Below are 24,609 nucleotides of genomic sequence, written 5' to 3' on the forward strand. Positions count from 1 at the left end.
CAGGCCCCTGCACGAAGGCACCTTCCCCCTTGCCTGCTCCTAAGCACCCCCATCTCCTGTCCTTAGTCTGCGCCCCCATCCCATCTAGCCCGTCCTTTGCTCTGGGCCCCCCTTCCCTATCATGCCAATCTCACCACTCTGTAGCCTTAGCTCCTCTGTTCAGATTCATCCAGAATTTCTCGGAGCTAGAACATCAGTGATGTTGTCTCAGACAAGCCCAAGAAACCTACTCATCCCAAACTCCTTGTCTCTGCCCGCGCCTTTCCCCTCCACCACACGTCCCTCCCTCCCCTGTGTGCCCAGCGGGCTTCTCCCCATGGAGCCTCTGACATTTCAGAAGAATCCAGCACCCTTCAGTGCTGTGTTTGCCAGCCTCCTGTGGTTACCTTTCCTTGGTTATCTGCCAAAACTCGAGACCACACACCACACTGATGAAAGAAATCTAACCGCTCCCCAGGATTAGCATTCCCCTAGTGCTACATGCTCCGAGATGTGGCTCTTTTCACGGCCCAGTCTGAAATGCTACTCTGAGCTTTTCTTCCGTCACGTCCAACCTCTTCTCCTGTAAACCCAAATGTAAACTCAGCCTCCATTCCTCTCCCTCCTGGCATTCTCGAGCTAACTCATGGACGGGTTATGTTACTTGCTCTGCGACCAAGTTTTCAGGAATCACCATGCAGGAGAACAAACAACTGAACATGAAATTGCAGGTTCCATTCTTGGGTCAGCTCTCACCTTAGATCCCAACCTGCCCTTACACTATGGGGTCTGTCCTCTGAACTCACTCCTGTCTTCCATCTCCTCTTTCCTCATTCCCTTGGCTCCCTCTAGTCATTACACCCACTCGTCATTACACCCACTAATGGAAACTAAAAATGCCTCTCTAGTAAAAGTTATCTCTGTGCCATGAAGTTCCCTTTTCACTTTCTTACATCAGAAAATGAGCTCTTCTTCAGAAAAATGTCTATTCACTTCCTTTACCCATTTTTAAATCACATTGGGTTTTTTGTTATTGAATCGTGTAAGTTCTGTATAGATTTTGGATATTAACCCCTTATTAAATATGTAATTTGCAAAAATTTTCTCTCATTTTGCAGGTTTCTTTTTCATTTTGTTCATGGTTTCTTTTGTCGTGCAGAAGTTTTTTAGTTTGATGTAGTCCCAGTTATTAATTTTTGCTATTGTTGCTTGAAAAGATACTCATGATGACTTATCATCAGGAAAATGCAAATCAAAACCATTGTGAGCTATCACCTAAGACCTGTTAGAACGGCTATCATCAAAAAGACAAGAGATAACAATTGTTGGCGAGGATGTGGAGAAAAGGGATATCTGGGCACTCTTGAGGGGAATGTAAATTGGTTCAGCCACTATGGAGGTTCCTCAAAACATTAAAAATAGAACTACTGTATGATCTAGCAATCCCACTTCTGGGTATATATTTAAAGAAAATGAAAGCAAGAAATCGAAGAGGAAAAAAAAGAAAAAGAAAAGAAATGAGCTCTTCATTTCCAACCCTTCCTTTTTCCAATGAGGCCTGATCTGAAACTGCTGAATAGCAGGGAGCCTGAAAGTGGTTTCCCCAGTGGAATAGCCAGCTTCCTTCCACATCCAGACAGCTGGAGAATGATTGCTGTTGGCTTACGGTTCCACTTTTGTTGTCTGACTTTTGAGCCACTTACACACACATTTTCGAAGATACAGGCCACACACTGACTCAGTTGCTTGGGCCGGGTCACACCCCTTACATCACCTCTGGACAGGACCCTGTGGGATCCTGGCAGAGAGGCAGGAAGGCAGAGAAGGAAAGACAGCAAGGAGTTAAATGCAGAAGCTCAAGCGCCAGACGGGAGCTTGGTACTAGGTCAGGCCTGGGCATGCCACACCTTCTCTGGGTACTGTATCCTCAGGCATCTAGTTGAGGAGTGGAGAATATCTACAGAGTCTCTGCGTCATTTCCAGTTCTGAGGATCTGACATCTGCCTGTAAACCATTAAAGTGAGTCTGAGACCAAAGGGACATCTGGCTTTCAGGAAATTGAGATTACAAACTTGACTTCACAGCCCAAAAAGCTGACGCCACCTGGCAGAGACTCTCAGAGGCAAGTAGTTCAGATTGAGGTTTTAAGGTGCACAGTGGAAGATGAAAAGAAAGAGAGAAAAAAATAATTCACTGACTATGTTATTTACTGAATACGTGCCAAGTAATAGTCAGGGATCTACATACATTAACTCATAACTTTGTCAAAACCTGAGATATAATTTATGCTTTTTCAAAAATTGAGATATGAATTCATAATTCATATTCACTTTTTTAAACTGGATGATTCCATTTTAGTACATTTACAAAGTTGTGCAACCCTCACCACTCTTTAATTTTAGAGTGATGAATATTCTCATCACTCTAAAAAGTAAACTAATATCCATTAGTCATCCCTCTCCCTGTTCCCAGGCCCTGGCAATCACTAATCTACTTTCTTTCTATCTCTACTAATTTGCATCTGGACATTTCACATGCTATATGTGGCATCTTTCACTTAACATAATGTTTTCAAGATTTATCCATGCTGTAGCATATATCAGCACTTTATTCCTTTTTATTCCATTGTATGGATATACTGCATTTTGTTTATTCTTTCATCACTTGATGGACATTTGGGTTGTTTCTACTTTTTGGCTATTGTGAACAACGAGGCTATAAACATTCATGCTCAACTCTTTGTATGAAACTATGTTTTTGATTCTCCTGGGTAGCTCCTTCGGGTAGAATTGCAGGGTAACATGGTAACTCTATGTCTGACTTTTTGAGAAACTACCAAATTGTTTTCTATAGTGACTGTACCATTTTACATTCTCACAGGAATGTATGAGGGTTCCAATTGCTTCATATTCTCATCAACACTTGTAACCATACATTCGTTTTTTATTATAGCCACCCTTGTATGTACAAAGTGGTGTATTACTGTGGTTTTGATTTGCTTTTCCGTAATGACTAATGATGTCGAGCATATTTTTGTGTGTTTATTAAACATTTTCTTTTTATATCTTCTTTGAGGGTCATGTTTTTTCTAGTCCATCCTGCCAAATCCAGCCATTCAATTAGTATTTAATCCATTTATACTTAAAGTAAATTACGGATAAGATAGGATTTAAATCTGTCATTATGTTATTTGTTTCTATGTGTCATGTTTTTTTTTTTTTTTTGATCTTCTCTTCCTCTATGCTTTCTTTTGTGTTAAATACCGAGGGTGCCAAAAAAAGCATACACATGACTTGTATTCATCTTTTGTTATCCATGTATATTGAGCATTACAATTTTAATACAGTTTTTTCCTTTCTTAAAATGTGTATACATTTTTTTGGCACTCTCTGCAGGTGTTTTTCAAATGCCGCATTCAAAGTCCCTGTCTTTACTATTCTTTTTAAAATTTATTTTCTTAGTGCATTCTTTGGGGAATTACAATTAATATGTTAATTTCCAACAATGTAGTTTGGATTAATATTAACTTAATTTCAATAGTACACAAAAAATGTTGTTTCTATTAACTTCATTCCTTAACCCTCCTTCATTTTGCTCTTATTGTCACACAAATCACATCTTCATACACTGCATGTCTATAACACATAATTATGATTGCCTTATACTGCTTCTCTTAGGAGACAAAAATACAAATAAAAAATACAAATAAATCCAAACAAACTACAAAAATACAAAAAAGAAAAATAGAAATAAACATACATTCATACTGTCTTTTATATTGACCTATGTACCTGTTTCCCCAAAAATAAGACCGGGGTCTTATATTAAGATTTGCTCCAAAAGACGCATTAGAGCTTACTGATGCTTTTTACTTCTTCATGTGAATTTTTTTTAATTTTAATTTTTTCCCCCAGCTTTGTTGGCTTAGTGCTTTCTCTTTCTCACTGTGTTCACTGAAATCCTAGCTGGCAGTTCTGCCAGCAGAACTTCCAGTAATTGCCACATTCATTGCATAAGACAAAGGTGGTTATGGGCTCATCAGCGCTGCGTGTCTGCACCTGGTTACAGGTACGCTACTTGCATTTGTGGCACTGGAGGAGGTCAGGAGTGATGCCACCTGTCTTGGCCATCTGGTGCTCACGGACAGCCTCCTGGGTCATGGCGTCCCTCAATTCCCACGGCTCGTCACTGGCCATTTCCTCTGCGGTCATCCTGGCAATGACACCGGCGGAGATGGCCTCGCTGAGCGTGTTCCGCCGCGGGCCGGGCTTCCTACGGTCCTTAAGGTTGCTGATTTGGCGGCTGCCTACGCGGTTCCGGTACTTCCTGTCTGTGCTTTTGAGCTCCTGGTAGATGTGAGCTTCAACTTCTGATGCCATCTTGTCACAGTTGACGCTATAGCCTTTGTAATCCGCCTTCCAGGCTCTGAGAGCATCTCCACACACCGGTCTGGGACAGAGTCCCCAGTGAGACAGCAGGGCACCCGGAGGCAGACAGAGGGGGCAAAGGTGGGGCTCCAGGGGCTGCTGGGTATTTTGAGGGGGGTCTCCACTTTCCATTTGTTGCGGTTTGATCTTTCCATAGGTGGCCTTTTAGCAGAGGAGGTAGACGAAGACTTAGAGTCTACAGAATCTCTCCCGTCTTTGGGGCTCTTCCCCTCGTTTTTCTCTTGGTGGAGAAAGGCCGGCCTCTGGCTTCCAATTGGAACAGTCGAGCCCTTTTTCTTTCTTCTTTGCATTTTGTCGTTCCTCTCCTTTTTCTCCTTTGCAGAATCCAGGGGAGTCCAGCGGCCATTTCCAGTTTTTGATGAGGACTTTGGCGAAGGACGCCACCTCCTTGCCTGAGCGGTGCTTGCAGGCGCCAATCCTGGTTGTCTGGAGCAGCTGGATGGGCTCTGACAGCTGTTCAGCTTCTTCAGAAGGTCGAGGGCCCCGTCCATGTTCTTCCTGGCCATCATCTTCGCCAGCGTTTGGGTGACGCTCAGTGTCTCCTCTTTCTGGCCCTTGTTGGTCCACAACGCCTGGTGGGGGGAGGGGCACAGGGGCATGTGAATTTTTGCATCTGTCTAATGTGTTTTGTTTCAGCCTGAAGGACTCCTTTTGGCCTTGTTTTGCTTTTGCAGGATAGGTTTGCTACCTGCAATATCTCTCTGTTTTTATTTATGTGAAAATGTCTTAATTGCTCCTTCACGTGTGAAGGATAATTTTGTCCAACATAGAATTCCTGGTTGACAGTTTCTGCTTTCGGCATTTTGAATAAATCATGCCACTGCCTTCGGCCCCGTGTAATTTTTGATGATAAATCAGCTTTTAATCTTATTGAGGACCTTTTATATGTGATGAGTTGCTTCTCTTTTGCTGCTTTCAAATTATCTCATTGTCTTTTGCTTTTCACAGTTTGATTATGAGGTGTCTTGGTGTGAATCTCTCAGTTTATCCTATTTGGAGGTTGTTGAGCTTTCTGGATGTGTCAATTAATGCTTTTCATCAAATTTTGGTATTTTAAGCCATTATTGATTCATATAGTCCTTCTCTCTCTTTCTCTCTCTCCAGGACTCCCATTACACGTACGTTGGTGAAAATTTTTGGTGTTCCACAAGTTTCAGAATCCTGTTCATTTTTTTTCATTCTTTTTTTCCCTTTTGTTTCAATATATCTTTCTTTGTGTTTCCTCATTCTTTCCCCTGCCTGCTCAAATCTGCTGTTGAACTCCTCTAGTAATTTCTTAATTTCAGTTATTGTAATTTTTAACTTCAGAATTTTTGTTTGGTTGTTTTTAATAATTTCTATATCTCTTTTGATATTTTCTACTTAGTGAGACACTATTCTCATACTTTCCTTTAGTTCTTTAGATATGATTTTGTTTAGTTTTTAAACATATTTAAAATACCTAATTTAAAGTCTTTGTGTAGTTAGTTCAACATCTGGACTTCCTCAAGGATAGTTTATGTTGACTTCTCTTTTTTACCCTGTGAATATGTCCTACATCCTTGTTTCTTTTCATGTGTCATAATTTTGTTGGAAACTGAACATTTTAAGTAATTTAATGAGGCAAATCTTAAAATCAGATTCTTCCCCTGTCCAAGCTTTGTTATTGTTTTTTTATTTGTTTGTTTGGTGACCTTTCTGAAATAATTCTATAAAGTCTATAATTTTTTTTTCATATGTGGCCACTGAAATCTATTCTCACTTAGCCTAGTTGATAGACAATGATTGGACAGATTCTTTTAAGTGCCCAGAACCAACAAGTCTCCGAGTCTTTGCGAAAGGGCTCTGTGTGTGTATTGTGTCGTACCTTCAACATCAGCTAGGGTGTTTATAGCCTTCACTTCCTGCTTGCCTCAAGGCTAGCCAAAGATGAGAATTTAGAGTATTTTCAGGTCTTTCCTCAGCATGTGCACAGTTCTATGCATATGCGTGGCTTTCTAGATTTTGGATAATTTTTTGAGGAGTCTTTAATGCCACTCAACGATCTACAAAATGAGGCTCAAAGGTATTAAGTGATTTACATAAGATCTCCATAAAGCAATAAAGGACACTAGATTCAAATCCAAAGTCATGCTTTTCTTGCTCCAAGAAGCAATACATCTACAACTTCCATGGGTGTTCCTCGTCCACGCTTACTGGTAATCCTGGCTTTAATCCAGCATGGAAGCCCTTTACACCAAGTTTTGAGACTGAAGGAATTGGTAAGCACCTTGGAGTAGATACTTAAAGTCAAAGCTGACTCCAAGGAATCTCAAGGATAGAGGAAGGAAGGCTTGCCCCAGGTGTGATAAGCAGGGGCTGTGCCTTCTCAGGACTGAGGGACTTTCAAGGTTATCACAACTGCCTTTAGCCTGTTATAAAAACTGTCATTTGTTGGGCCCTCACTACAGGTACCTGGCCCCATGACAAACAGACTATAGTAGGTCGATGAAACAGAACAGCAAAAGAAAATTTCAGCAAATGAGCTACTAAGGTGGCATATGATTCTAAAGTCAAACTGCTTTTATGGAATCCCTTCTATGGAATACTTGACAAATAGTCACCTCCAATGACAGGGAACTCAATACCTCACAAGGTAACACATTCCATCTTCAGGCTTCTGTGCTTATCAGACAGCCTAGCACAGTAGGGCAATCAGAGTCTTCAGAACCCAGAGATTTAGTTCTTGGCTCCACCCATCCTGATCTGTATGACTTTGCCAAGTCACTTCCTCTCTCTGAACCTGTTTCCTCTTCTGAAAAATGGAAAAAAGAATGCCTACTTGGCATGGCTGTTGAAGGAACGATGACATAAAGCCGTTTGCTGTACTTGGCAGAGGAGCTCATTAACGGCAGCTCTTATTAAAATTCTTCCATACAAGGAACTAAATGAAGTCTGTGTCTCTGCAGTTTCCATTCATTTTTCCTCCTTCTGTCCCCTCGGCTCACTTCCTCGATTTGTACTTTCAGATGATTACATACAGTAATTGCATTGTTTATTTTTATTTGGGGTAAACCACCACTCTACTTCCCAAACAACTCCTCAAATATACGGCCTTGACTTATTTCACCACCTTATTTCCTCTCCTCTAAAGATAAGACCTATCTCCCCTACTCCCACTCACGGTGTGGGAAGGCCTTAAGGCTGTTCAGACCAGCAGAGAGAGAAAAGGACATCTCTTACTCTTTCATTCCAAAGCTTATACCTCTAATAATGCAGTCCAAGTTCACTTTCACTTTTCTGTTAGCGATGCCACATTGTGGGATTATCCAGAACCTCATGTTTGCACTTATATTTGTGGAGTACAAGGTCAATATCTTTCTTGCCCCTGTTAAAATGCATCTTGTCAGAATCAGCACATGTCCCAGGCAGCTGAGGTCCTGTTTTCACATCCATCTCAAGTCTATTCGCTGGTAAATAGGATGAGAATAAATTCTACTACGTCATCCAAGCTCCCCCCATCTCCCTATGCCCTGCAAATGTCTTCTGTAGATGAGCACGTGAGGCTATTTCAACAAGAAACAAGCCTGGGGTCTGAGAGATGCTGCATTCAAGTCCACAAGCAGGTACTGGACACCTGACATGGGGCAAGCACTTGCAGACCTGACGTTCGCAACAACCCTCTGCAGAGGGCATCAAAAACCCATTCACAGATGGGAGTCACTGAGTGGTATAGGGATGGGGCACAAATCTGGGTTTAGCTGACTCTGGAGCCTGTATTCTTTTCCCTCTCTTGTCCATGTTCCCCATTTTGCTAATGGAGTCTATGAGTAGTTCCAAAACTTTGAAGTGCATGGGAATCACCCTGAAACTTTGTTAAAATAAAAACTTACCCTCACTCCCCAAATTCTAATGCACTAAGTCCAGAGTGAGAATTGGACATCTTGAAGAAGCATGAGGTGATTCTGAGGCTACTAGTGGTTCACACACAACAACCTTCCTTTCCACCCCAGCTACTGGGCCCCTAAGGTCAATTCTCAAGCATTGCCCTGTGGTCAAGTCTACTTTGGCTCCCTTCCTGAGCAGACCAGCACAAATAACGACAACAAGCCTCTCCCAGAGGCCAAAAGGAGACAATAAGTCTTTCCCAGCCTCTGCCTCTTGCTGCCCCATTAAAGTTTTCAGCTTAGACCTTAAACATTGCCTCCTTCTGTCACCTTTGATTCGCTTTCCAGATCTGCCAGAGGAAGTGGGAAACCCCAGATGTGGCTGTTGTAACAGCACAGCAGTTAACATAACTGGAGCACTCCCTGCACCCTGGAACCTGGAATCCCCCCAGGAGAAAATGAGACATTCCTGGGCTGCCTGCCAGGCCTTGTTCTCAACCACAAGAGTTTATACAGAGAACAAGTGGCTTCTTTCCCACCACGGCCCATCATGGCTGCTGCCTGCGCACCCCCGAACCCCGGGGCACCAGGAGGCTGCATCAGACACTAGCATTGAAAGACGCTGGCTTCACAAATCTTGTGGACTTCCCTACCTTCACCTGCTTTCGTGCAAGCCGGTTCCTTAAAGACACGCCCTTAGTCACGAGACAAAAAGAGAAAACTGCTTCTTCCTTCCTTTCTGGATATGAGTAATGGTTGAAACTTTCTCGTGGTTAGAATGTGGTACAAGGTTTCTGCAGAAAGAATTTAAATTTAACGAGAAGTTCATGGACTTTCTGACTGCGTGGTGCTTGCTCTATATGGCAGAAAAGATTCAGAGAGACTGGGCTAAAATATCTGTGTGGCTTGAACAAGCTACCTAGCCCCTCTGAGAGCTAGCTCAAAGCAGGGGTAACAATTGTAACTGTCTCTTGGTTATTATTAAGAACACGGAATAAACATGTAGTGTAAAAGGCTCCTCAAAGTGACTGACATATAATGGGGACTCTACGTACTTAGGCACGTTGTCATCATTCTCTACATCTTGCATCTCTACAATGTGGTTCCCAGAGAAGCAGCATCTGTATCACCTGAGATCTTGCTAGAAATGCATGTTCTCACACCCCACCCCAGACCTATTCAATCAGGATCTGCATATTAACCACTTTGCCTGGGATTCAAATATACAATCAAGTCTGAGAAGCAGTCATGAGCTCACCGTCCAAGAGGATAGGGGAGGCTGGGAGTGGGTACAGCAACACCTTTCTAATGAATCCCTGCCCAACTGTGCCAAATTCACGTTCATTCTCCAGTGGGTGTGATCGTAAACAGAACTCGCCCCTCAACACAACTCCCATTTGTTGATGGTTCCCTGTTGCCTGAAGGAGAAAGGACCAACTCCTTGGAATGTCATTCCAGTCCCTTTCCAATCTGCTCCCCTCCTCCATTCTATCCATAACACCTGAAGTTGTTACACTCTAGCCACCATGGACAATGTCATTTCCCAAAGGCGTTCTTCACTTGCAGGCCTCAGACCTTAATCCCAAAAATGATCCTTTCCCCATGGGGCACTGTCTTCACCTTCTCCAACTTAATTAAGCTCCTCTTCCTGGAATGTTCTTCTCTGTCTCCAAAACCTTACTCAACCTTCAAGGCTCATCACCACTGTTATTGGTAGAATATGTACAGATCAAGCTCATGATGGATGAGCATCTCAGAGTCAAGAACTTGGGTTCTTCCTTGCCCCCCCCACCAACAACTACCTAAATCTCTTTGAGTAGGTCACCTGCACTTTGCAGCCTTGGGCACTACTATTAACCCTATCTGAGTAAAGCAGAAAATAAAGGTGCCAACCTCGGAGAAACGTTATGAGGATTCCTTGGGGCGACTGTGCCTAGCACTCTCACTGGCACATAGTAATTGCTCAATGAAACTAAGCCAAACCCACTACAGCGTAAACTTCTTCAGCATAAATTTCATAGAGAGAAGTGCCTATGTCTGTTTCCTTCTCCATTATATTCCCAGTACCTAGTCCAGTTTCTGATACACAGTATACATGCTCAACAAGTATTTGTTAACTAAATGAATGACTAAAAAGCGTTATGTATGTTACAAAGCTCTATACAAGTAAAAGGTTGCTATTTCATCTGTTTATTTTACTTTAGTTATCAGGATTTATATAATGTGAGAGAGATAGAGATCAAAAATGGATTATTATTGCAGGTGCTGACTTATGCTCTCTTCCAGCCCCATGGGAGTGGGCTATGACTTTTTTACACACCATATTTTGGAAAAGTAGTATGCGATCATTGTAGGACTTAGCTTCCAAAATTTGCTCATGTCTTGCAATGAATCAATTTACCAATGTGACATAACAGCCAGGAGTGCCGGATCTGGCTTTTAGGAGCCAAATTGATCCTTTTGGTATTTGTTTATTTGGGTCTATAACTTTGTTTGAGTGTATATTTATTTTTCATTCTGACACTTTATAGTAAAATAAGTAATGTCTTCTCAACAGTTTAAAATAGACTAATTATTCTTTCATAGACATGTTGAACTGTGATCAACACATTCACCAAAGAGAATTTTTTTTTTAGACATTGATCTTCTGGAAAATATTGCTACACTAAGTCATGCAGATCTTCCAAATGTTGACATGTTTCATTATATAATGTCAAAAATTATATTAGTATCTCCACCCATCACATCGGCAAAGTCTTTAAGTACTAGTAACCTATCAAGTTCACAGTGGTGGATACACGTTTTCTAAAATTCTAATTTTCACTCCTATGTTTCCCCAGTTTAATTTAGATATAATTGACATATGATCTTGTAATCATTTAAAGTGTACAAGATAATGATTTTATATATGTATATATTGTGAAATGATCACCACAATAAATCTAGTTAATACCCATCGTCCCACATAATTACATTTTTTTTTCTTGTGATGAGAACTTTTAAGATCTATTCTCTTAGCAACTTTCAAATATACAATAAAGTATTGTTACTGATAGCCACCATGTGGTACGTTATATCCCCACAACTTATTAAATTTATAATTGGAAATTTATACCTTTGGCCCACCCTCTTAAGTATAAAAATGTACTTTTAACATTTACTATATACCTATTTTATGTCAGGCTCTGTAAGAGGCATTTCAACTAGCTTAATTGATTTGATGTGTTCACATTTCCACTTTATAGATGAAGAACCTGAGTTCCAGAGAGACATGTGGAGTCTCTCAATCCTTGAGGTGTGGATTCGTGGACTTGAGCTGCCCCTGGAGAAGCTATTGCAGACAAGAAAACAATAGGGCGCTAGTGGGTGTTTGCTTGTATATTTACATTTCTGCCACGATGAGCCACTCTCCATGATCTGAAAGTGGATCAGTCCCCACCTGCTGTTACCCACACAGGTACCTATAGATGGGTGTTTCTCAAGAACATGGGCTGCAATCCACCTTTGTTAGATTTCCCATGAACACTTCTAATAAATACATACTTCTGTTCCCATCCGAGGTCATGACTGAGACTGGCTAATTTCTCACTAAGTTTCCTTTCCCTTTTGGGGAATATATTTCCCAGACCACTGCAGGAGCCAGGAGACTAGTTTTTACTGATGGGATGTGAGTGAAAGTGACACGGTCACCTCGTTGTCGTAGCAATTAAGAGTAGGTGTGTCTTCTCCACAGCCCCACTTCATTCCCTTATTTGTGGTATGAACACAGAAGACCCAGTAAAGGACTCTGAGGTCATAGGGTATGGTAGAACCACTGGACGAGTTCCCGGGATGATGAGTGAAATAGAGAACTCAGTCCCCATTGACCCATATTGGATTGCGGAGTGAACACAAACCATTATCTTGTTCAGCTATTGAAACTGTGGGGTGGTTTGGTGCAATGTTTGCCTTCCCTGATGAATACATAGATCTAATGGATCTTGAGGAAGGAGCCCAGAAATCAGTGTTTTTGGAAAGCCACCAGCTAATTCTGAAAAACCAGAGTTTCACAAAAGGGGTCAGGCCTGGACACAGGATGGAAGTGCATTTGTGTGGTCCAGAAAGTTGCGTAAATGACAACAGATAGCCATAATGTTTTCCCATCACGTGTTATCCTCATGTCAACCCCTTCTCTCCTTCCTTCTTATCACATAGAAAACTGAAGTCTAAGCACATACCTTATAGACTGACGTGGTAACATGTCCTTTCTTGCAGATGAAAAGTTAATCTCTGGAACATGAGCTCAATCTCACAGCACTCTGATAAGCTGCTTGAAAATAGAAGTCACAAGTTTGGATGCCCACAATGTATTTTATCTATCAAAACAGCAAAGCTCAAAGATAATTCATCTTTACTTCCACATCTATTATCTTGCCTGCTACTTCAGAGCCAGAGACCAAGCCCTGGGACAGTGTGGGGGTTGGGACAAGGTGAAAATAATAGTAACATACCCATTTTTATGAGTGGGAAAGTGTGTGTGGGTCTGGAAGTTTATCTCAACTGCCAATAAATACTTGAAAACAAGAACCTGCCAACCCAAAGAACTGGCCTCCAAGTGTCTCGTTTCTCTGTCTCCTGCAAGACTCTAGTGGCACACTAGTGTGGAAGCTCTCTCCACTACCAACACACATGTACACACATATGTAGTACTCATACTTAGAGCCCACCAAGGGAGAGAGGCCCGTTTCCTCTGTGCTTGGCTGACACATCTCCTAGCTGGGTTAAGGAATGGGGGTGAGAGCAGTTATTTTTGAGAAGTTAGTCTCCCTCATCACCTGTAAGGGGCTCTTGTTCTGTTCCTCATTCATCCTGAGTCACAGATGAACAGCCACTACCGTGGGTTACCCTTTCTCCCGAACTGTCTGAGATTTTACTACACTCTGGCAGGGAGAGGACAGGGGGTGCAGAAGGGATGGTATCTGTCCAGCCCTGAAATCCCAGCATCAAACAGGTGGATCAGACCATGGCCCGGACAGCCCCAAGGTTACCGTCAAAGCTGAGGCAGGAAATCTGCTGAACCTGGTGCTGCATACAGAAAGAAATTGGCCCCCTGCCCTTTCTCAAGCCAAAGGAAACTACACCCAAAGTCCCATTTCACCCCAAGAAGGATGATTTCCCCCATCGTGGCACACACACGCCTGCCCCAACTGCCTACCTATTTCTGGCGGGCTGGGGGTATGGTGGTACCCTAAGGTCTTCCTGCCTCAAAAGAAAAGAAACAGATCCCAAGGTAAACCCCATTTACATACCGTGTTTCCCCAAAAATAAAACCTAACCGGAAAATAAGCTCTAGCATGATTTTTCAGGATAATATCCCCTGAACATAAGTCCTAATGTGTCTTTTGGAGCAAAAGTTAATATAAGACCTGGTCTTGTTTTGGGGGAAACACAGTAGCAAAGGCAGTATCCAGGTTCTGAAAATTCAAAACTGAAGATACCTTTCTTTGGAAAATCTGGATGGTGTGTGCTATACAGAATCCTGTTGCAGTCAATGTACTGTTTGAATATAACAGGTTGGTGGTGGTCCACATACCCTGGGCACCTTCATAACGACCTTATTCATCACAGTAATACCCAGGGCCTAGTAGGCACTCAATAAAAGACTCGCCAAGTGAATGAATGAATGAGGAAATGAATGTACTAGATTTTCGATAGGCAGTATAGAATATCCAACTCAATCATGAAAACTGTCTCCAAGATAGTAACTAAACTAAATGGATGTAGTGGCCCAAACTGCCAACTTTCAGCTAAATGTATGAATCCTCAGTGGAAAAAAGGGTTCTGTCTTACAGACGCAATGACCTGATTTGAGGTGGAATTACTCCCGTGACCTGATTATTTTAAGCAGTTACAGGGCCTCGTCAGTAAGTGATGAAAACCAAGTAAACCAAGCCACACCCAGCAACTCAGAAGAAATGGAGAAGTGAATAAGCAGACCCATGCTTTAGACTAAACGTGGTGACAGCCTTCGAAGTTGTATTACAAAACCAGGAAGAAAAATGTTTTAAAATCTAGGATTCCAACTGAAGCCACACTTTCTTTTTTTTCCCGTTTCTAATTATTTTACTATTGCCTATACTCTTAAGCTGTGAATATCTATTGGATCTGTATGATAGAAATGCAGATACAATATACAGACACAATAAAAGACAGATACAACTCTGACATCAGTGACATCCCACTGGGACCTTGCAGTTGACGGTGGTGGGAGCACGTGTACCCATGGAAAACTGCAAATGCCAAATCACGACTTGACTTATTTTTTGTTGTTGCTTGTCTAGACCAGGGCTTGGAAAACTATTGCCTGAGGAGTGGCCAACTCTTTTTAAAAATACAGTTTTATTGGAACACAGCCATACCCGTCCATTTCTGAGTTGTCTCTGGAAGCTTTCCCGTTATCATGACAGACAGAGCCACATTTTGAGGTGGGTGGTAACAACCAAAGCATGAGGCAGGATACTTGTTTTTCCAACCTCTATTCCCAATGACACTCTGTTTCACTGTTCATGCCTCAATCTCCAACACTGAACAAACTGAAAAAATTCTTCTCACTTTTTCTATGGTTTTGAGGTACCTATGTGTTAAAATAGAACTGACGATTTGCCTGGATAGGATGCCGTAGCTTAGGGGTGCACCTGTAGGATGTTCTTGGGAGCAAGTGTGGTAGAGGGGACAGAACGCCGAATTTTCATTCAAGCCCTCTCAAGGTCACCCCTCAGAAATGTTACCTGTTAGCCTGATTCCCTCAGGCAACGCATTTAACTTCATTGCACATCAACTTCCTCCGCTGCAAAAAGGCAGTACACACTTAATACGAGTATTACAAGGATTCAATGAAATAGCCTATCTACGATGCCTCATACTTAATATGACAAAGCTCCATAAACTTCCACTCTCTCCATTTCATCCAAAAACCCTCCACATCTCACTTGTTCTTTTTCCTCTCCATCCCTTAGCTAGTCTTTCACCTCCTTCCAGAGCCCCACAGAGTTGGGACAAGGTGAAAGCAATACGAGTATGACAAAGATACTGTGTAGAAACTCACTAAATGAACATCGATTTGAAATGCATCCAAGTGAATACAAGCAAATTAAATACGTTGTTTGGTCAACTCTCTTCCTGACGCCTTGGCTCTGATCTCTATGATTCAGTTCATTTCAATGTGGAGAAGGCCTGATCTGCCCTGGACACTCGAGGAATTGTGAAAGTGGCTATGCCTCTGTCCTAGATCCCGCCTGGGTGCTGACAGTTCGGAGAGGGACTTAGGGAAGGAAAGAGATGCCCAAGCAAGTCATTTCAGTGTTTTCTGGCATGACCGCCCTTCCTCTCGCAGTGGGCCTATTTCCCCAGCATGCACCATCTCTGTCTCGCTGTATTGACCACTGCACGGGGACAGGAGGTTCCCCCCTCAGAACATCTGAAACTTGTGTGTTATCCTTTTCCTCACTCTCCCCTCCCATCACACCCACATTCTTACGGCCCTGTCTTAGTAAAGGACATGCTGTGTTTCTACAATCAGAGCCCCCTGGACTCCAGCTCCTGCACACTGCACACTGGGTGCCGTTGGGAGGGATGGGAAATACGGGAAGGGGATTCCCCCTGGGAAGGTCATGGGACTTAGTCTTCTCAGGCCGTTTTTTATAAACATCCTTGTGGGCTCCCTGCAGGGGGAGATGAGTCCAAGCCAAGGGGACAGAGTGAGGCAATGCCAGGGCCACACACTCATCGCCCCCCCACAGAGCTGGTGCCCGAGGGGCAGCAGCTACAACAACCTTTCTGACAGCCGCTGTCCTGCCGCCCTCTCCTCACTAATTACAAAAGCAGTTAGGGCCAGGCGTCCATGCCAAAGCCTGATTCCTCCTGTACACCCCTCCCCCTCCCCCTGCAGGCCTGTTTCCAGGGGCGAGATTCTCTTCATGCTCTGACCCTGCAAGAGAAAGTCTGGAATTTCCTCCAGACTTTCTGAAATTGGGCAAGTCCCAGCTATGTGGATTGTCCCCAAAGGTAGGCTACGCCCCAGACCTGTGCTCGGAGCCCCAAGGCAGGTCACTGCTAGGCAGGAAGGTCATGGCTGGGGCCTCATTCCAGGCCAACTTGTGGAGCTGCCCAGCGGCCGCCCAGCCCCTTTCTTCTCTCCCTGCTCCCGCCTGCAGTCATCCAAGCCCCGATCCTTGGGGACACCTCCCCATCCAGGGGAGTGGATGAGGCCATTGCGAATGCTCCCGTAGGCTGGACACTTGTGAGAAAAAGAGGGAGGCCAAAGTGGCTTCTACACATACGCGTCACCTACACGGCTTTTCTTCCCACACTCCTGAAAGTGAGAAAGGAGGGACTTCACAGAATTAGGGATGTAGCTGAATAAAATGTGTGCAGAGCAGGAGGTCTGAGGAACAGGCTTGGCTGTGAACTCAGATGGTTCAAGGCCACCGCCTGGTCTTACCCATGCTTTGTCTATTCCTGGGAGGGCGGCCAGGCCCTACGGGCAACCAGGCCCATCCACACCCTCACCTTGGAGTCAGAAGATTGGGGGTCTGCCTCCTGGCTCGCTCTCTCCCAGCTACGTCTCCATCAATGCTTAGCCTCTCTGGACCTCCATTGCCTCATGTGTTAACTATTGATGGTTAAATCGTAGCGTTAAAAGAGCCAGTGCTCCTGAGATCCCCACCTGGGCGCCTGGAGGTGGGGTCCTGCCAGTGTGTGCTGCTGTCTCTCTCCCTACCCTGGATGCGGTCCCTTATTCTATTCACCACCCACGGTGCCTTTTCATCACCTCCTCTGCCCCACCCTCCACACATCTCATGTGGTTTTCTGAGAAATTTCTTGTTTTTTGAATTGGGCAGCAAATAAGTATTGCCTTGTCGTTAGAAGAGGAAGTCCTGCATCCCAGGGCCTTTCCCCCATGTTCACAGAGGGACCGCGTCCAGGGTCTCTGACAAGGCTTCTCTTTCTCCAAGTTCTTCTAGGGGACAGCAGTCAATTCCCCCTTTCCCAGTCCCCTGGGGTCTTCCCAGAGTCACGGCTGGGCAGAATGGGAGGGAGCCAAGGCTTCCTTGGGGCTTCCCCATCACCTAGTATCACGATCTTGGCACTTCAAGAACACTCTGACTTCAGTTTCCTTTCTTCCAAACGCTGCCTCTGGTCGCTCGCCTGGCGAGGTCCAGGTCATCTGGCTGTACCCTGGCTGCCCTCAGCAAAATGTGCGAGTCCTCAGAGGCTTTATTGCCAGGGCACCTACTCCACTGAGCTTCACAATGTGTTAATAGGTGAGAGGCGGTCCATCCACTGTCCCCTGGTGATAACTGTGGAAGGAGTTAGAGCCTGGTCCATTGTTATTCTAGACGAGACCAGGAAACAGCAGTGAATCCCTAGAAGAGAAAGGCATTCCCTTTTCAGTCATCTTTTAATCTTTCTGATTTAATCAGGAGAAACCCTCAGTGCTTGCCAATCTCCTCCCTTCTCTCTCTCTCTCTCTCTCTCTCTCTCTCTCTCTCTCTCTCTCTCTCTCTCTCTCTCTCTCTCTCTCTCTCTCTCCAATGAGAGAGTAAACTCAGGGCTCAGAACATCAGACAGGCGGCTGCATCGAGTTCAAACTGAAAAACAACGTTTGTTTTGATTGTATTTTTAGCAAGCAATATTGGTTTCAAATGTATAGCTGCCATAAAATGTTTCTTTTCAAACTGAATTGATGTAAGTTAAAAAAGGAGTCATTTTAAAGACAACCACTGAGTACACAACATAAGAGAACACTGTTACAAAGACTTGTGAAATATCTCAAAGGTAGTAAGCCAAAACTGGGGACTTGCTTTAGCTGAAAGACACCCCATAACAGTGAGAATCCTAGGCCCTTACGGCCAGTTGGTCAGGGGGGGCCGGTCCCAGAGCTTTTTAATATGCCCTCGCATCCCAGCTCTGCAGGTGTCATACACCCTTGGGATGGACTCCACCTCTTTCCCTCTGTCCATTTTCATTCATTCAGCAAGTAAATGTGTTTACAAAGAAGAAGAAAAAAAAAAGACCGAAAGACCAAAATTTGCTCATCAAGGAGACCCATGTAGCACCAAGTCCGGCCTCTGGGAGATGAAGTTGGGGAGAGGACAGATGGATGTCGTCAGGCGTCTCCCTAGTTACAGGTTGCCTGGCAAGGTCTGGCTTCATCAGTCAGGTGAGAGCTGGATCGGTTGGAGGCAGGCTGAAGCATATGTGGGCCTCCAAATTATGTGGTCAGGTGCTTCCGCTGCACATGCGAGATGTCTGAGTGAGGATGACGTACCCAGACAGGCCTGCATCAGCTTCCGCTGCACATGCGAGATGTCTGAGTGAGGATGACGTACCCAGACAGGCCTGCATCAGTGTCAGAGGGCCAAGTGGAGGGGTCATGGGGTGTCACCTATTAAAACTTTGTCACAGAAAGATCACGCATAAAGGAGTCAGAAGCCCTAGACTCTGATTTCAGTTCTAAGTCCAGCTGATTCTATGACTTTGAACAAGTTAGTTGCTTTACCATCCCAGACCCCAGTTTTCTCATTTGCAAAAGGGCAGGGATGGATAGTATGTCTTAGTTCATAGGACTATTGAGAGAATTAAAAGTGAGTTTCACTAAGGCAGGAACCATGCCTGTTGCATGAGTTAATGTAGACCTGGTCTCTGTCCCGTGGTAAGTTCTAATCATTTTCATGAATTAAAGTGTAACGTATCCAGCAGAAACATCCCCATATTATAGGTTCGTGAAAATGGTAGCTCTAATGATAACGGTCTCTACTCCCAGCACCAGCAGTTTTCTGCAATGAAGATGAATCCACAGCAGGACAGCTATGAGGGGAGCTAGTGGAGGAGTTCAGTGGTTCTCTGTGGATTCTCAGAGTTGTAACACTTGGCAGGTGCATGGATCCCAGTTCCCAGGTCTGGCAAGCCACCCGAGCTCCAGCTTTGTCAGTTTTCCCTAAGTGGGGAGAGCAGCAAGAGTCTGGGCTAAAACCCTGACCATGGAACAAAGAGAAAGAAACACTGGCTAGCAAGAAAGAAATGTCAAATGGCTTATTAATTTCCTCTGGAGACCCATCCAAGGGCATATATTACAGGAAAAAGCCGCAAGAAAGCATGTGGACTTTCCCAGTTACAATGACTAAGCGCTGCTCCTGCTTTTTGCAACATCTATGGTCTTCAATGTGACCCTTTGTTCTACAGAAAAACAGACACAGACACATTCCTTCCTTCTGAGCTCCAACCACCCACAAGTGTGGACGAAGTTGGTTGCATTTTGAAAACTGCTTTGGAGAGGATAAATAGCTCCTTTTGCTGCAATTTCTCCTGTGCTCAGTACAACACGATTAAGCAGCTTCTTGGTCCAGCCATTATCTATGCATTAGGAATCCAGGAAACCCCCAGATAAATGGAGGGCACAAGCAAGACCAATAATTGCAACAGTGTAGACAAACACTTGTTTTGAGTAAACATTGATGCCGTCGAAATGTAAAAGAAAGGCATCTTTTCCAGCCTTGGCTTCCAGGAGGAAAGGACATCTGAGCTGGGTTTTGCAGGATGAGTAGAAGTTGGTCTGGCAAAGAGGTAAGGTAAGATCCTCCAGGAAAAGGAAACAACTTGTGAAAAGACCCAGAGTGTGTCCCTGGTAGAGGGGAAGGAGAGGGAGTGTCCCTGAAAACCAGCTTGGCGTCTTGAAAGCCAGAGTGCCTTAGGCAAGAGAGGAAAGTTGAAGCTGGAGAGAGAAAAAGGCCAAGCTCCAGGTGGAGAGAGACGAGGACCAAGCTCCAACACTGAGGGCCCTGAAGTTCATCCTGAAGACAATAGGGAGCCACAGAAGGAGTCTCAGCAGGGAACGGGCCCACTGGATTGGCATCTCAGGCTTTTGACATCAGGGTGGAGGACGGATTAGAAGTGTGAACTATGAGCTAACAGCCCGGCTGGGAGCCATGCAGTGTCCAGGAAAAGTGTTTTAAGAACCCAAAGAGGAGTAATGCGAAGTAGGATAGTGAGGAGGGAGCTGGACTTGGAGTGTAAGGTAGATAAAAGAGCCCAGGAGGACTTCCAGTTTTCTATTCAATCTGTTGAACCAAAACTCGATTCCTTGAAGTCACGTACTATATTTGATCAATTCCCGAATAGTGTAAGCAGCTAGCATAATGTCTTGCACAGAATAGATCTTTGATGAAACTTTGGTAAAGGATGGGAGGCTGAATGAGTGGTGAGTGAGTGAGTGAATGAATGAATGAATGAATGAATGAATGAATGAATGAATGAAATCTTTCTCTAACACCTCTCTCGGGGTGTCACTGCTATCTGATCAACACTGGTTATCACACCTTGTCTTAGCTTCCCTCTAGGGAAAGTGGAGGTACTGAATAGATGAGGATGACAGGAAACTTCAGTCTGCTCAGACTAAAGAACCCCCTCCTTCTCTCAGAAAGGACCAGCTGGAGTCAGTGGAGAGAGAGAGCGCTGGGCAGGAAGTGGGGTGCTAGTCACTGTTCTGGTCCAGGCCATCTGCCTGTAGGGCTCCCCGGAGCACAGCTGGGATTTCTTTTGGGGGACACAGCCAGGCTGTGGAAAGTGCTCTGAATGTATACTCCCATTCAGTCATTTACTCCCTGAACTTCACTGAGGGCGACTTCAGAGGATGCTAGAAGAATCTAAAGACGCAAGGCTGTTGAAGATACTTAGTACCGATGACTTTAGTGGCTATGAGTTTGTGTATGAAAGCAGTCCAGCAAAAAAGCCCCAGAGTGAGCGCTTTGCTTCTGTGGTTCGCTACGTGTCCCTGACCAAGGTGCTTAAATTCTCTAAACCTTAGCTTCTCAACTATAAAACGGGAAAACAGAGTGCCGATTACAGCAGGCTGTGTAGAGACCGGAAATGAGAGACAATAGACAAATAAGCTTGATCAACTAGAAAATGCAACATGCCTCTAATCTAACAACGGGAGAGGCAACCTGCTGATGGTGCTTTGGGAAAAGATCGTTCACTGGCCTTCGAGTTTTCTCCACTTTGTGGTTTCTGCGGCTTTGGAACAGGCATGTCAATGGCCAACAGTTAACATGCCTATGCCTCAGTTTCCCTCATTAATGCTTCGCATGGCTAAAACCATGTCTGTAAAGAGCTCTGTGGCCAGCATGTCAGCCAAAGACATGATCTTCTCTACGCAACGTCTTCAAGTTGAAAGCGAGGAAGTAGGAATGAAGACTGCAAGAGATTTATTCAGAGTCCGTGCTCAGAGAGCCTGCAAATTTGTTACCAGAGGCCCCTGATACTCCAAGAACCTTGTGTTAGAGGAAAGACTCCTTCCCAGGAAAGAAGTCAGAGACCCAAGTTTCAGCCCAAGCCCTGGTCACTAATTTGCTGGGTGACTGTGAGCATGTCACTGCTTTCTCCGTGCTTCAGGATTTCCAATCTGCAAAATGTGGCTTGAGTGTCACTGTCTCTTCCATGCCTTCCCACAGCCAACGTAGACCGGCAGTGCTCATGTCAACCATTACTTGTGGTTGAACCTTAAAATGATGGGGTGTCAGGAATGCTGAGCTCTGGTTGGCACAGAGAAAAGGGCACGAACAAAGAGTAAGGGTCTAGAGTCAGAGTCTCCTCCTGATTTCCCCAAGGGTCTGGCTAAGAATCCAGCAGACCCCAGCAAGATGGAAGACTTGTTTGCTTTGCAAGATGCAAATATCGGGGGAGAGAAAGGCTTTTTCTGACTTTCTCTTTCCTAGAAGGCCTAGAAACAAATCGCTGTCATCCTTCAAAATGTGATTTCTGATGTAACCGAAACTACCAGTTTAGGTGATAAGAAGTCCCCAGAGATGAAAATGAAATGACAGGAAAAAAATGGAGAACTAGAAAAAACAAGCCTAATTAAAAATGAACAGCGGAAGCAGACAGAGAACCAGAGTCTGGATGTTTGACCCAGAGCAGTGAAGAAAAGAATTACATTGCAAAACACATCCGAAAACAGAGACGAGCAGGATGCGGTTTTGGGCCAAGATGTGAGAGCAGAGCCTTCTGCAGATTTTACCAGGTTTCAAATCTGGGTGTTCGGACCCATTTCCTTGCCAAGAAACATGGCAAAGCAGTGAGCAGTTTGGAAGAGACAAAACTGGGCTGGGCGTAGATGCAGAAGACCTGCTTTCCAATCCTTGCTTTCTCACCTTCTTGCACTTGACACTGGGCAAGTCATTTGACCTCTCTGTCTGATGGCATGATGGTCCCTTACCTGCTCATCCTGCAGACCTGTTGCGGGTCTGAAGTGAAATGATGCCGGTGCAAGCCTGAAGTCCTATCCAATGGGGGATTTCCAAAACTGAGGTATTCCTTCCTCTGCAGATGCCTGAGAAGTGAAGTAGTGATGGAAGAAATGAAACTCATAATTGTAAAGAGACTCAGAGATTGATCATTTCCCCTCTGCAGATGAAGGCCCACGATAGCCAACCACTCAGCCAAGGTATCACAGTGAGTCAGTTGGAAGGGTGAGTCTCCTGGGTGGATGCCCAGTGCAGCTCAGACCCAAAATATAGTCAGAGTCAAAATATAGTCAAAATTCAGGAACCAGAGTTTTTTAGATATTGACCCTATTTAGCTGAGGTCTCACCCCTCCCAGGCTCTCAATTCATTTATGCAGCAAATATATGCCTAGTATAGAGCTCCTGCCTAGCAGACGAGGCACTTAATTACTGCTGGTTAAGTGAATAAATAAATGAATGGTCAGTGAATGAATGAATGCATGGATGCTAGCCCCACCCTCGGTGCTGAGATAGAGTCAAAGAAGAATGGATACTGTCTGCCTATCCTCGCTTACAGTGTAGTGAAGACATACCTATAACTAACCTTAAAATACAGGGTGCAAGCAAGTGTTGTAAAGAGGAAAGTATAGAATTTTAAGGGATTGGGTGTTTGGAAAGAATTCTTGGAGAAGGTCCAGCTCCCTTTCCAGACAAAAGAAATCATGCGTGCAAAGGCTGTGTTCTGGGAAAGATTAGCCAATTGGCGTGATTATGGCATAGGGTATTTAAAAGAAGTTATTTATGAGTGAGATGTGCCCTGAGTCATAAGTTAGGTCCAGGTCAAGCTTCTTGATCGCCATACTAAGGAGTTGTGCTCCATCAAATAGACAGAGAGAGCTGCTGAAACATTTTTAGCAGATCAGATTGATGGCTTGGGATAGATAAATTTGCCATCATGACAAAGAATGGATTGGAAGATAGAGTTTCTCTTGCAGGAAATCACATTCAACTGCTTCAATAGAACCCAGCCTGAGACAGGGTCATTTGGGATGAAGAAGAGGAAATGAATGCTTCAGACGTGCAATGGAGAGATCTTCGTGATGAACTGGATGTGAAGGGACCTGGGGAAGAAAATCTAAAGGTGGGTCTCTGCTTTCTCGTTGGGCCCTCTGGGTGAGTCGGCATCTGAACGCTTAGTAGAGGAAGCAGAACTGGGAGTTGTGTGATGAGCCCAGGGCTACGGATGAGGATTTCTCTGCATTCCTTGCACCCAGCATGGTACCTCGAAGAGTACGCACACACAGTGATAATAGCATCAGGGGATAGTTTGGGGAATTTTAAAACCCCTCTTCAAAACTTCTCCATAGACTCCCCACCTGAAGTGACCCCACACGAATAAACTAAGGGAAAATAGTGTGCTTCTTAAGCAAATACAACCTCAGCACCAGTCCTGTACCACATCTTGCAACCAAATTGATTCCTCAAGGCCCTCGTAGGTAGAAATGTTGCATTTGCCACAGGGGCTTATTACATCTTTGTTGAAAGAAGAAAAGAAAGAAAGAAGGAAGACGGGGTAGAAAGGACAGATGCAAAGAAGGAAGGGTGAACTTGAAGTCGGACGGCATCCAGGTATACATGCCCAGTGGTCAGATAGAAATACCAGCCTACAGCTAAGAGTCATTTGCCGGGTAATGAGAGATTACCTGTGAGAATCCGTTGGAAAAAGAGTGTAGACCTAGGGTAACAAATTCCGCTACAACAGGGGCCAGGCAGACCAGTGAGTGAGGGAGTCAAGCCATAGATAGTGGAGAGATGGTGGGGGAAGGGGGCGTCTCTGGTCAACCTGTGACTATATGCTTCATCGGAAGGGCCACCCATTTGCAAATTGTTGTGAAGAGTGAGTAAAAGTATGAATCCTTAGCGAAGACCAGTATTTAGAAATAAACACAGAAGAGAAATCAGCAAATCTATGCCTACTATCAGTGAATACAATGTAAAGAAGAAGCAGAGCGTGAGAACAGAGCCTCAGACACAATAGGACGGTGCAATTCCTGAAAAAGGGAGTGGGGACAGTGT

General features: G+C 44.3%; 1 pseudogene; it reads right to left on the minus strand.

Moving 5' to 3' along the window:
• Positions 1-3,929: 3,929 nt before the first annotated feature.
• On the minus strand, positions 3,930-5,026 carry LOC117012922 (transcription elongation factor A protein 3-like; annotated as a pseudogene).
• Positions 5,027-24,609: the final 19,583 nt, after the last annotated feature.

Source organism: Rhinolophus ferrumequinum, chromosome 21, assembly GCF_004115265.2.
Source record: "Rhinolophus ferrumequinum isolate MPI-CBG mRhiFer1 chromosome 21, mRhiFer1_v1.p, whole genome shotgun sequence".
Taxonomy (NCBI): domain Eukaryota; kingdom Metazoa; phylum Chordata; class Mammalia; order Chiroptera; family Rhinolophidae; genus Rhinolophus; species Rhinolophus ferrumequinum.